Source organism: Oncorhynchus masou, unplaced genomic scaffold (genome assembly GCF_036934945.1).
Source record: "Oncorhynchus masou masou isolate Uvic2021 unplaced genomic scaffold, UVic_Omas_1.1 unplaced_scaffold_486, whole genome shotgun sequence".
In the NCBI taxonomy this organism is placed as follows: Eukaryota; Metazoa; Chordata; class Actinopteri; order Salmoniformes; family Salmonidae; genus Oncorhynchus; species Oncorhynchus masou.
The window spans coordinates 391560-401559 of NW_027011254.1; the positions used below are offsets into that span (position 1 = coordinate 391560).

General features: G+C 51.1%; 1 pseudogene; it reads left to right on the top strand.

Moving 5' to 3' along the window:
* LOC135535365 (actin-related protein 2/3 complex subunit 1A-like) overlaps positions 1 to 10000 on the top strand; it is a 42017-nt pseudogene that overhangs the window by 3901 nt on the left and 28116 nt on the right.

Consider the following 10000-nt stretch of genomic DNA (forward strand, 5'->3'; position numbering starts at 1 on the left):
GCCTCATCCGTAGAGAGAGAGACCGTCAGAGACCATGTTTCAGCCTCATCAGTAGAGAGAGAGAGACCGTCAGAGACCATGTTTCAGCCTCATCAGTAGAGAGAGAGACCGCCAGAGACCATGTTTCAGCCTCATCAGTAGAGAGAGAGACCGTCAGAGACCATGTTTCAGCCTCATCAGTAGAGAGAGAGAGACCGTCAGAGACCATGTTTCAGCCTCATCAGTAGAGAGACCGTCAGAGACCATGTTTCAGCCTCATCAGTAGAGAGAGACCGTCAGAGACCATGTTTCAGCCTCATCAGTAGAGAGAGAGACCGTCAGAGACCATGTTTCAGCCTCATCAGTAGAGAGAGACCGTCAGAGACCATGTTTCAGCCTCATCAGTAGAGAGAGACCGTCAGAGACCATGTTTCAGCCTCATCAGTAGAGAGAGAGAGACCGTCAGAGACCATGTTTCAGCCTCATCAGTAGAGAGAGAGAGACCGTCAGAGACCATGTTTCAGCCTCATCAGTAGAGAGAGAGAGACCGTCAGAGACCATGTTTCAGCCTCATCCGTAGAGAGAGAGAGACCGTCAGAGACCATGTTTCAGCCTCATCAGTAGAGAGAGACCGTCAGAGACCATGTTTCAGCCTCGTCAGTAGAGAGAGAGACCGTCAGAGACCATGTTTCAGCCTCGTCCGTAGAGAGAGAGAGACCGTCAGAGACCATGTTTCAGCCTCATCAGTAGAGAGAGAGACCGTCAGAGACCATGTTTCAGCCTCATCAGTAGAGAGAGAGAGAGACCGTCAGAGACCATGTTTCAGCCTCATCAGTAGAGAGAGAGACCGTCAGAGACCATGTTTCAGCCTCATCCGTAGAGAGAGAGAGACCGTCAGAGACCATGTTTCAGCCTCATCAGTAGAGAGAGAGACCGTCAGAGACCATGTTTCAGCCTCGTCAGTAGAGAGAGAGACCGTCAGAGACCATGTTTCAGCCTCGTCAGTAGAGAGAGAGACCGTCAGAGACCATGTTTCAGCCTCGTCCGTAGAGAGAGAGAGACCGTCAGAGACCATGTTTCAGCCTCATCAGTAGAGAGAGACCGTCAGAGACCATGTTTCAGCCTCATCAGTAGAGAGAGAGAGACCGTCAGAGACCATGTTTCAGCCTCGTCAGTAGAGAGAGAGACCGTCAGAGACCATGTTTCAGCCTCATCCGTAGAGAGAGAGAGAGACCGTCAGAGACCATGTTTCAGCCTCGTCAGTAGAGAGAGAGACCGTCAGAGACCATGTTTCAGCCTCATCAGTAGAGAGAGAGAGAGACCATGTTTCAGCCTCATCAGTAGAGAGAGACTGTCAGAGACCATGTTTCAGCCTCATCAGTAGAGAGGGAGACCGTCAGAGACCATGTTTCAGCCTCCTCAGTAGAGAGACCGTCAGAGACCATGTTTCAGCCTCATCAGTAGAGAGAGAGACCGTCAGAGACCATGTTTCAGCCTCATCAGTAGAGAGAGACCGTCAGAGATCATGTTTCAGCCTCATCAGTAGAGAGAGAGACCGTCAGAGACCATGTTTCAGCCTCATCAGTAGAGAGAGAGACCGCCAGAGACCATGTTTCAGCCTCATCAGTAGAGAGAGACCATCAGAGACCATGTTTCAGCCTCATCAGTAGAGAGAGAGACCGTCAGAGACCATGTTTCAGCCTCCTCAGTAGAGAGAGAGACCGTCAGAGACCATGTTTCAGCCTCCTCAGTAGAGAGAGAGACCGTCAGAGACCATGTTTCAGCCTCATCAGTAGAGAGAGAGACCGTCAGAAACCATGTTTCAGCCTCATCAGTAGAGAGAGAGAGACCGTCAGAGACCATGTTTCAGCCTCATCCGTAGAGAGAGAGAGACCGTCAGAGACCATGTTTCAGCCTCATCAGTAGAGAGAGAGACCGTCAGAGACCATGTTTCAGCCTCATCAGTAGAGAGAGAGACCGCCAGAGACCATGTTTCAGCCTCATCAGTAGAGAGAGAGACCGTCAGAGACCATGTTTCAGCCTCATCAGTAGAGAGAGAGAGACCGTCAGAGACCATGTTTCAGCCTCATCAGTAGAGAGACCATCAGAGACCATGTTTCAGCCTCATCAGTAGAGAGAGAGACCGTCAGAGACCATGTTTCAGCCTCATCAGTAGAGAGGAGACCGTCAGAGACCATGTTTCAGCCTCATCAGTAGAGAGAGACCGTCAGAGACCATGTTTCAGCCTCATCAGTAGAGAGAGACCGTCAGAGACCATGTTTCAGCCTCATCAGTAGAGAGAGACCGTCAGAGACCATGTTTCAGCCTCATCAGTAGAGAGAGAGACCGCAGAGACCATGTTTCAGCCTCATCAGTAGAGAGAGAGACCGTCAGAGACCATGTTTCAGCCTCATCAGTAGAGAGAGACCGTCAGGAGACCATGTTTCAGCCTCATCAGTAGAGAGACCATCAGAGACCATGTTTCAGCCTCATCAGTAGAGAGAGACCGTCAGAGACCATGTTTCAGCCTCATCAGTAGAGAGAGAGACCGTCAGAGACCATGTTTCAGCCTCATCAGTAGAGAGAGACCGTCAGAGACCATGTTTCAGCCTCATCAGTAGAGAGAGAGACCGTCAGAGACCATGTTTCAGCCTCATCAGTAGAGAGAGAGACCGTCAGAGACCATGTTTCAGCCTCATCAGTAGAGAGAGAGAGACCGTCAGAGACCATGTTTCAGCCTCATCAGTAGAGAGACCATCAGAGACCATGTTTCAGCCTCATCAGTAGAGACCATCAGAGACCATGTTTCAGCCTCATCAGTAGAGAGCGAGACCGTCAGAGACCATGTTTCAGCCTCATCAGTAGAGAGGGAGACCGTCAGAGACCATGTTTCAGCCTCATCAGTAGAGAGGGAGAACGTCAGAGACCATGTTTCAGCCTCATCAGTAGAGAGAGACCGTCAGAGACCATGTTTCAGCCTCATCAGTAGAGAGAGACCGCCAGAGTCCATGTTTCAGCCTCATCAGTAGAGAGAGACAGACCGTCAGAGACCATGTTTCAGCCTCATCAGTAGAGAGAGACCGCCAGAGTCCATGTTTCAGCCTCATCCGTAGAGAGAGAGACCGTCAGAGACCATGTTTCAGCCTCATCAGTAGAGAGAGACCGTCAGAGACCATGTTTCAGCCTCATCAGTAGAGAGAGAGACCGTCAGAGACCATGTTTCAGCCTCATCAGTAGAGAGAGACCGTCAGAGACCATGTTTCAGCCTCATCAGTAGAGAGAGACCGTCAGAGACCATGTTTCAGCCTCATCAGTAGAGAGAGACCGTCAGAGACCATGTTTCAGCCTCATCAGTAGAGAGAGAGAGACCGTCAGAGACCATGTTTCAGCCTCATCAGTAGAGAGAGAGAGACCGTCAGAGACCATGTTTCAGCCTCATCAGTAGAGAGAGAGAGACCGTCAGAGACCATGTTTCAGCCTCATCCGTTGAGAGAGAGAGACCGTCAGAGACCATGTTTCAGCCTCATCAGTAGAGAGAGAGACCGTCAGAGACCATGTTTCAGCCTCGTCAGTAGAGAGAGACCGTCAGAGACCATGTTTCAGCCTCGTCCGTAGAGAGAGAGACCGTCAGAGACCATGTTTCAGCCTCATCAGTAGAGAGAGAGACCGTCAGAGACCATGATTCAGCCTCATCAGTAGAGAGAGAGAGAGACCGCCAGAGACCATGTTTCAGCCTCATCAGTAGAGAGAGAGAGAGACCGTCAGAGACCATGTTTCAGCCTCATCAGTAGAGAGAGACCGTCAGAGACCATGTTTCAGCCTCATCCGTAGAGAGAGAGAGACCGTCAGAGACCATGTTTCAGCCTCATCAGTAGAGAGAGACCGTCAGAGATCATGTTTCAGCCTCGTCAGTAGAGAGAGAGACCGTCAGAGACCATGTTTCAGCCTCGTCAGTAGAGAGAGACCGTCAGAGACCATGTTTCAGCCTCGTCCGTAGAGAGAGAGACCGTCAGAGACCATGTTTCAGCCTCATCAGTAGAGAGAGACCGTCAGAGACCATGTTTCAGCCTCATCAGTAGAGAGAGAGACCGTCAGAGACCATGTTTCAGCCTCGTCAGTAGAGAGAGAGACCGTCAGAGACCATGTTTCAGCCTCATCCGTAGAGAGAGAGAGAGAGAGACCGTCAGAGACCATGTTTCAGCCTCGTCAGTAGAGAGAGAGACCGTCAGAGACCATGTTTCAGCCTCATCAGTAGAGAGAGAGAGAGACCGCCAGAGACCATGTTTCAGCCTCATCAGTAGAGAGAGACCGTCAGAGACCATGTTTCAGCCTCATCAGTAGAGAGGGAGACCGTCAGAGACCATGTTTCAGCCTCATCAGTAGAGAGAGAGTCAGAGACCATGTTTCAGCCTCATCAGTAGAGAGAGAGACTGTCAGAGACCATGTTTCAGCCTCATCAGTAGAGAGGGAGACCGTCAGAGACCATGTTTCAGCCTCCTCAGTAGAGAGACCGTCAGAGACCATGTTTCAGCCTCATCAGTAGAGAGAGAGACCGTCAGAGACCATGTTTCAGCCTCATCAGTAGAGAGAGAGACCGTCAGAGATCATGTTTCAGCCTCATCAGTAGAGAGAGAGAGACCGTCAGAGACCATGTTTCAGCCTCATCAGTAGAGAGAGAGAGACCGCCAGAGACCATGTTTCAGCCTCATCAGTAGAGAGAGACCATCAGAGACCATGTTTCAGCCTCATCAGTAGAGAGAGAGACCGTCAGAGACCATGTTTCAGCCTCCTCAGTAGAGAGAGACCGTCAGAGACCATGTTTCAGCCTCCTCAGTAGAGAGAGACCGTCAGAGACCATGTTTCAGCCTCATCAGTAGAGAGAGAGACCGTCAGAAACCATGTTTCAGCCTCATCAGTAGAGAGAGAGAGACCGTCAGAGACCATGTTTCAGCCTCATCCGTAGAGAGAGAGAGACCGTCAGAGACCATGTTTCAGCCTCATCAGTAGAGAGAGAGAGACCGTCAGAGACCATGTTTCAGCCTCATCAGTAGAGAGAGAGAGACCGCCAGAGACCATGTTTCAGCCTCATCAGTAGAGAGAGACCGTCAGAGACCATGTTTCAGCCTCATCAGTAGAGAGAGAGACCGTCAGAGACCATGTTTCAGCCTCATCAGTAGAGAGACCGTCAGAGACCATGTTTCAGCCTCATCAGTAGAGAGACCGTCAGAGACCATGTTTCAGCCTCATCAGTAGAGAGAGACCGTCAGAGACCATGTTTCAGCCTCATCAGTAGAGAGAGACCGTCAGAGACCATGTTTCAGCCTCATCAGTAGAGAGAGAGACCGTCAGAGACCATGTTTCAGCCTCATCAGTAGAGAGAGAGACCGTCAGAGACCATGTTTCAGCCTCATCAGTAGAGAGAGAGAGACCGTCAGAGACCATGTTTCAGCCTCATCAGTAGAGAGACCATCAGAGACCATGTTTCAGCCTCATCAGTAGAGAGAGAGACCGCCAGAGACCATGTTTCAGCCTCATCAGTAGAGAGGGAGACCGTCAGAGACCATGTTTCAGCCTCATCAGTAGAGAGAGACCGTCAGAGACCATGTTTCAGCCTCATCAGTAGAGAGAGAGACCGTCAGAGACCATGTTTCAGCCTCATCAGTAGAGAGAGACCGTCAGAGACCATGTTTCAGCCTCATCAGTAGAGAGAGAGACCGTCAGAGACCATGTTTCAGCCTCATCAGTAGAGAGAGAGACCGTCAGAGACCATGTTTCAGCCTCATCAGTAGAGAGAGAGACCGTCAGAGACCATGTTTCAGCCTCATCAGTAGAGAGACCATCAGAGACCATGTTTCAGCCTCATCAGTAGAGAGAGAGACCGTCAGAGACCATGTTTCAGCCTCATCAGTAGAGAGGGAGACCGTCAGAGACCATGTTTCAGCCTCATCAGTAGAGAGAGACCGTCAGAGACCATGTTTCAGCCTCATCAGTAGAGAGAGACCGTCAGAGACCATGTTTCAGCCTCATCAGTAGAGAGAGAGACCGTCAGAGACCATGTTTCAGCCTCATCAGTAGAGAGAGAGAGACCGTCAGAGACCATGTTTCAGCCTCATCAGTAGAGAGACCATCAGAGACCATGTTTCAGCCTCATCAGTAGAGAGACCATCAGAGACCATGTTTTCAGCATGTTTCAGCCTCATCAGTAGAGAGGGAGACCGTAGAGAGAGACCCAGAGACCATGTTTCAGCCTCATCAGTAGAGAGAGACCGTCAGAGACCATGTTTCAGCCTCATCAGTAGAGAGAGAGACCGTCAGAGACCATGTTTCAGCCTCATCAGTAGAGAGAGACCGTCAGAGACCATGTTTCAGCCTCATCAGTAGAGAGAGACCGTCAGAGACCATGTTTCAGCCTCATCAGTAGAGAGAGAGACCGTCAGAGACCATGTTTCAGCCTCATCAGTAGAGAGAGAGACCGTCAGAGACCATGTTTCAGCCTCATCAGTAGAGAGACCATCAGAGACCATGTTTCAGCCTCATCAGTAGAGAGACCATCAGAGACCATGTTTCAGCCTCATCAGTAGAGAGAGACCGTCAGAGACCATGTTTCAGCCTCATCAGTAGAGAGAGAGAGACCGTCAGAGACCATGTTTCAGCCTCATCAGTAGAGAGAGAGACCGTCAGAGACCATGTTTCAGCCTCATCAGTAGAGAGAGAGAGACCGTCAGAGACCATGTTTCAGCCTCATCAGTAGAGAGAGAGAGACCGTCAGAGACCATGTTTCAGCCTCATCAGTAGAGAGAGAGACCGTCAGAGACCATGTTTCAGCATCATCAGTAGAGAGAGAGAGACCGTCTCAGTGGGAGTGTTGAATCTAGGATCAGGGCCTGTTTTCACACAGCGTCTCTCAGTGGGAGTGTTGAATCTAGGATCAGGGTCTGTTTTCACACAGCGTCTCTCAGTAGGAGTGTTGAATCTAGGATCAGGGCCTGTTTTCACACAGCGTCTCTCAGTTGGAGTGTTGAATCTAGGATCAGGGCCTGTTTTCACACAGCGTCTCTCAGTGGGAGTGTTGAATCTAGGATCAGGGCCTGTTTTCACACAGCGTCTCTCAGTGGGAGTGTTGAATCTAGGATCAGGGCCTGTTTTCACACAGCGTCTCTCAGTGGGAGTGTTGAATCTAGGATCAGGGTCTGTTTTCACACAGCGTCTCTCAATTGGAGTGTTGAATCTAGGATCAGGGCCTGTTTTCACACAGCGTCTCTCAGTGGGAGTGTTGAATCTAGGATCAGGGCCCTTCTGTCCTCTTATTCATTAAGACTGAACCAGCAATTCTCCTCTCAGAGACGCTTGATCAATAGTTATTGATCAATAGTTATTGATCAGTAGTTATTGATCAGTAGGTATTGATCAGTAGGTATTGATATGTACAGCCCCCTGATCAGTAGGTATTGATACGTGCAGCCCCCTGATCAATAGGTATTGATACGTACAGCCCCCTGATCAATAGGTATTGATACGTGCAGCCCCCTGATCAATAGGTATTGATACGGACAGCCCCCTGATCAGTAGGTATTGATACGTGCAGCCCCCTGATCAGTAGGTATTGATACGTACAGCCCCCTGATCAGTAGGTATTGATACGTACAGCCCCCTGATCAGTAGGTATTGATACGTACAGCCCCCTGATCAGTAGGTATTGATACGTGCAGCCCCCTGATCAGTAGGTATTGATACGTGCAGCCCCCTGATCAGTAGGTATTGATACGTGCAGCCCCCTGATCAGTAGGTATTGATACGTGCAGCCCCCTGATCAGTAGGTATTGATACGTGCAGCCCCCTGATCAGTAGGTATTGATACGGACAGCCCCCTGATCAATAGGTATTGATACGGACAGCCCCCTGATCAGTAGGTATTGATACGTGCAGCCCCCTGATCAATAGGTATTGATACGGACAGCCCCCTGATCAGTAGGTATTGATACGGACAGCCCCCTGATCAGTAGGTATTGATACGTGCAGCCCCCTGATCAGTAGGTATTGATACGTGCAGCCCCCTGATCAGTAGGTATTGATACGTGCAGCCCCCTGATCAATAGGTATTGATACGGACAGCCCCCTGATCAATAGGTATTGATACGGACAGCCCCCTGATCAATAGGTATTGAGACGTACAGCCCCCTGATCAATAGGTATTGATACGTACAGCCCCCTGATCAATAGGTATTGATACGGACAGCCCCCTGATCAATAGGTATTGATACGGACAGCCCCCTGATCAATAGGTATTGATACGGACAGCCCCCTGATCAATAGGTATTGATACGTACAGCCCCCTGATCAATAGGTATTGATACGTACAGCCCCCTGATCAATAGGTATTGAGACGTACAGCCCCCTGATCAATAGGTATTGATACGGACAGCCCCCTGATCAATAGGTATTGATACGGACAGCCCCCTGATCAATAGGTATTGATACGTGCAGCCCCCTGATCAATAGGTATTGATACGGACAGCCCCCTGATCAATAGTTATAATATATTACCCCCCTCTCTCTCCCCCAGGGTGTTCTCGGCCTACATCAAGGAGGTGGAGGAGAAGCCGGGCCCCACCCCTGGGGGTCCAAGATGCCGTTTGGGGCGGTGCTGGCTGAGTTTGGGGGGTGCTGGGGGGAGGATGGGTCCACTCTGTGTCCTTCTCCTCCTCTGGTAACAGACTGGCCTGGGTCTCACACGACTCCACTGTTACTGTGGTGGACGGTACCAAGGGATCCACGTGAGTCTCTCTGGGGGGGGAAGAGTCTCTCTGGGGGGAAGAGTCTCTCTGGGGGTAAGAGTCTCTCTGGGGGGGGTAAGAGTCTCTCTGGGGGGGGGGGGAAGAGTCTCTCTGGGGGGGGAAGAGTCTCTGGGGGGAAGAGTCTCTGGGGGGGGGGAAGAGTCTCTCTGGGGGTGGGGGGAGAGTCTCTGGGGAAGAGCCTCTCTGGGGGGGGAGCCTCTCTGGGGGGAAGAGCCTCTGGGGGGGAAGAGTCTCTCTGGGGGGGGAAGAGTCTCTGGGGGGGGAAGAGTCTCTGGGGGGAAAGAGTCTCTGGGGGGGAAAGAGTCTCTCTGGGGGGGGGAAAGAGTCTCTCTGGGGGAAGAGTCTCTCTGGGGGGGAAAGAGTCTCTGGGGGGGGAAGAGTCTCTGGGGGGAAAGAGTCTCTCTGGGGGGGAAAGAGTCTCTCTGGGGGGGGAAGAGTCTCTCTGGGGGGGGGAAAGAGTCTCTGGGGGGGGAAGAGTCTCTCTGGGGGGGAAGAGTCTCTCTGGGGGGGGAAGAGTCTCTCTGGGGGGAAGAGTCTCTCTGGGGGGAAGAGTCTCTCTGGGGGGGGGAAGAGTCTCTCTGGGGGGGATAGTCTCTCTGGGGGGGGGATAGTCTCTCTGGGGGGGGGAAGAGCCTCTCTGGGGGGGGAAGAGTCTCTCTGGGGGGAAGAGTCTCTCTGGGGGGAAAGAGCCTCTCTGGGGGGAAGAGTCTCTCTGGGGGGGGCCTCTCTGGGGGGGAAGAGCCTCTCTGGGGGGTAAGAGTCTCTCTGGGGGGGTAAGAGTCTCTGGGGGGAAGAGTCTCTCTGGGGGGTAAGAGTCTCTCTGGGGGGTTTATCTAACACTGTGTGGTGTGTTTATCTAACGCTGTGTATTCAAACTGTGTGGGTGTTTATCTAACGCTGTGTATTCAAACTGTGTGGTGTGTTTATCTAACGCTGTGTATTCAAACTGTGTGGTGTGTTTCTCTAACGCTGTGTATTCAAACTGTGTGTGTGTTTATCTAACGCTGTGTATTCAAACTGTGTGGTGTGTTTATCTAACGCTGTGTATTCAAACTGTGTGGTGTGTTTCTCTAACGCTGTGTATTCAAACTGTGTGGTGTGTTTATCTAACGCTGTGTATTCAAACTGTGTGGTGTGTTTCTCTAACGCTGTATTCAAACTGTGTGGTGTGTTTATCTAACGCTGTGTATTCAAACTGTGTGGTGTGTTTCTCTAACGCTGTGTAT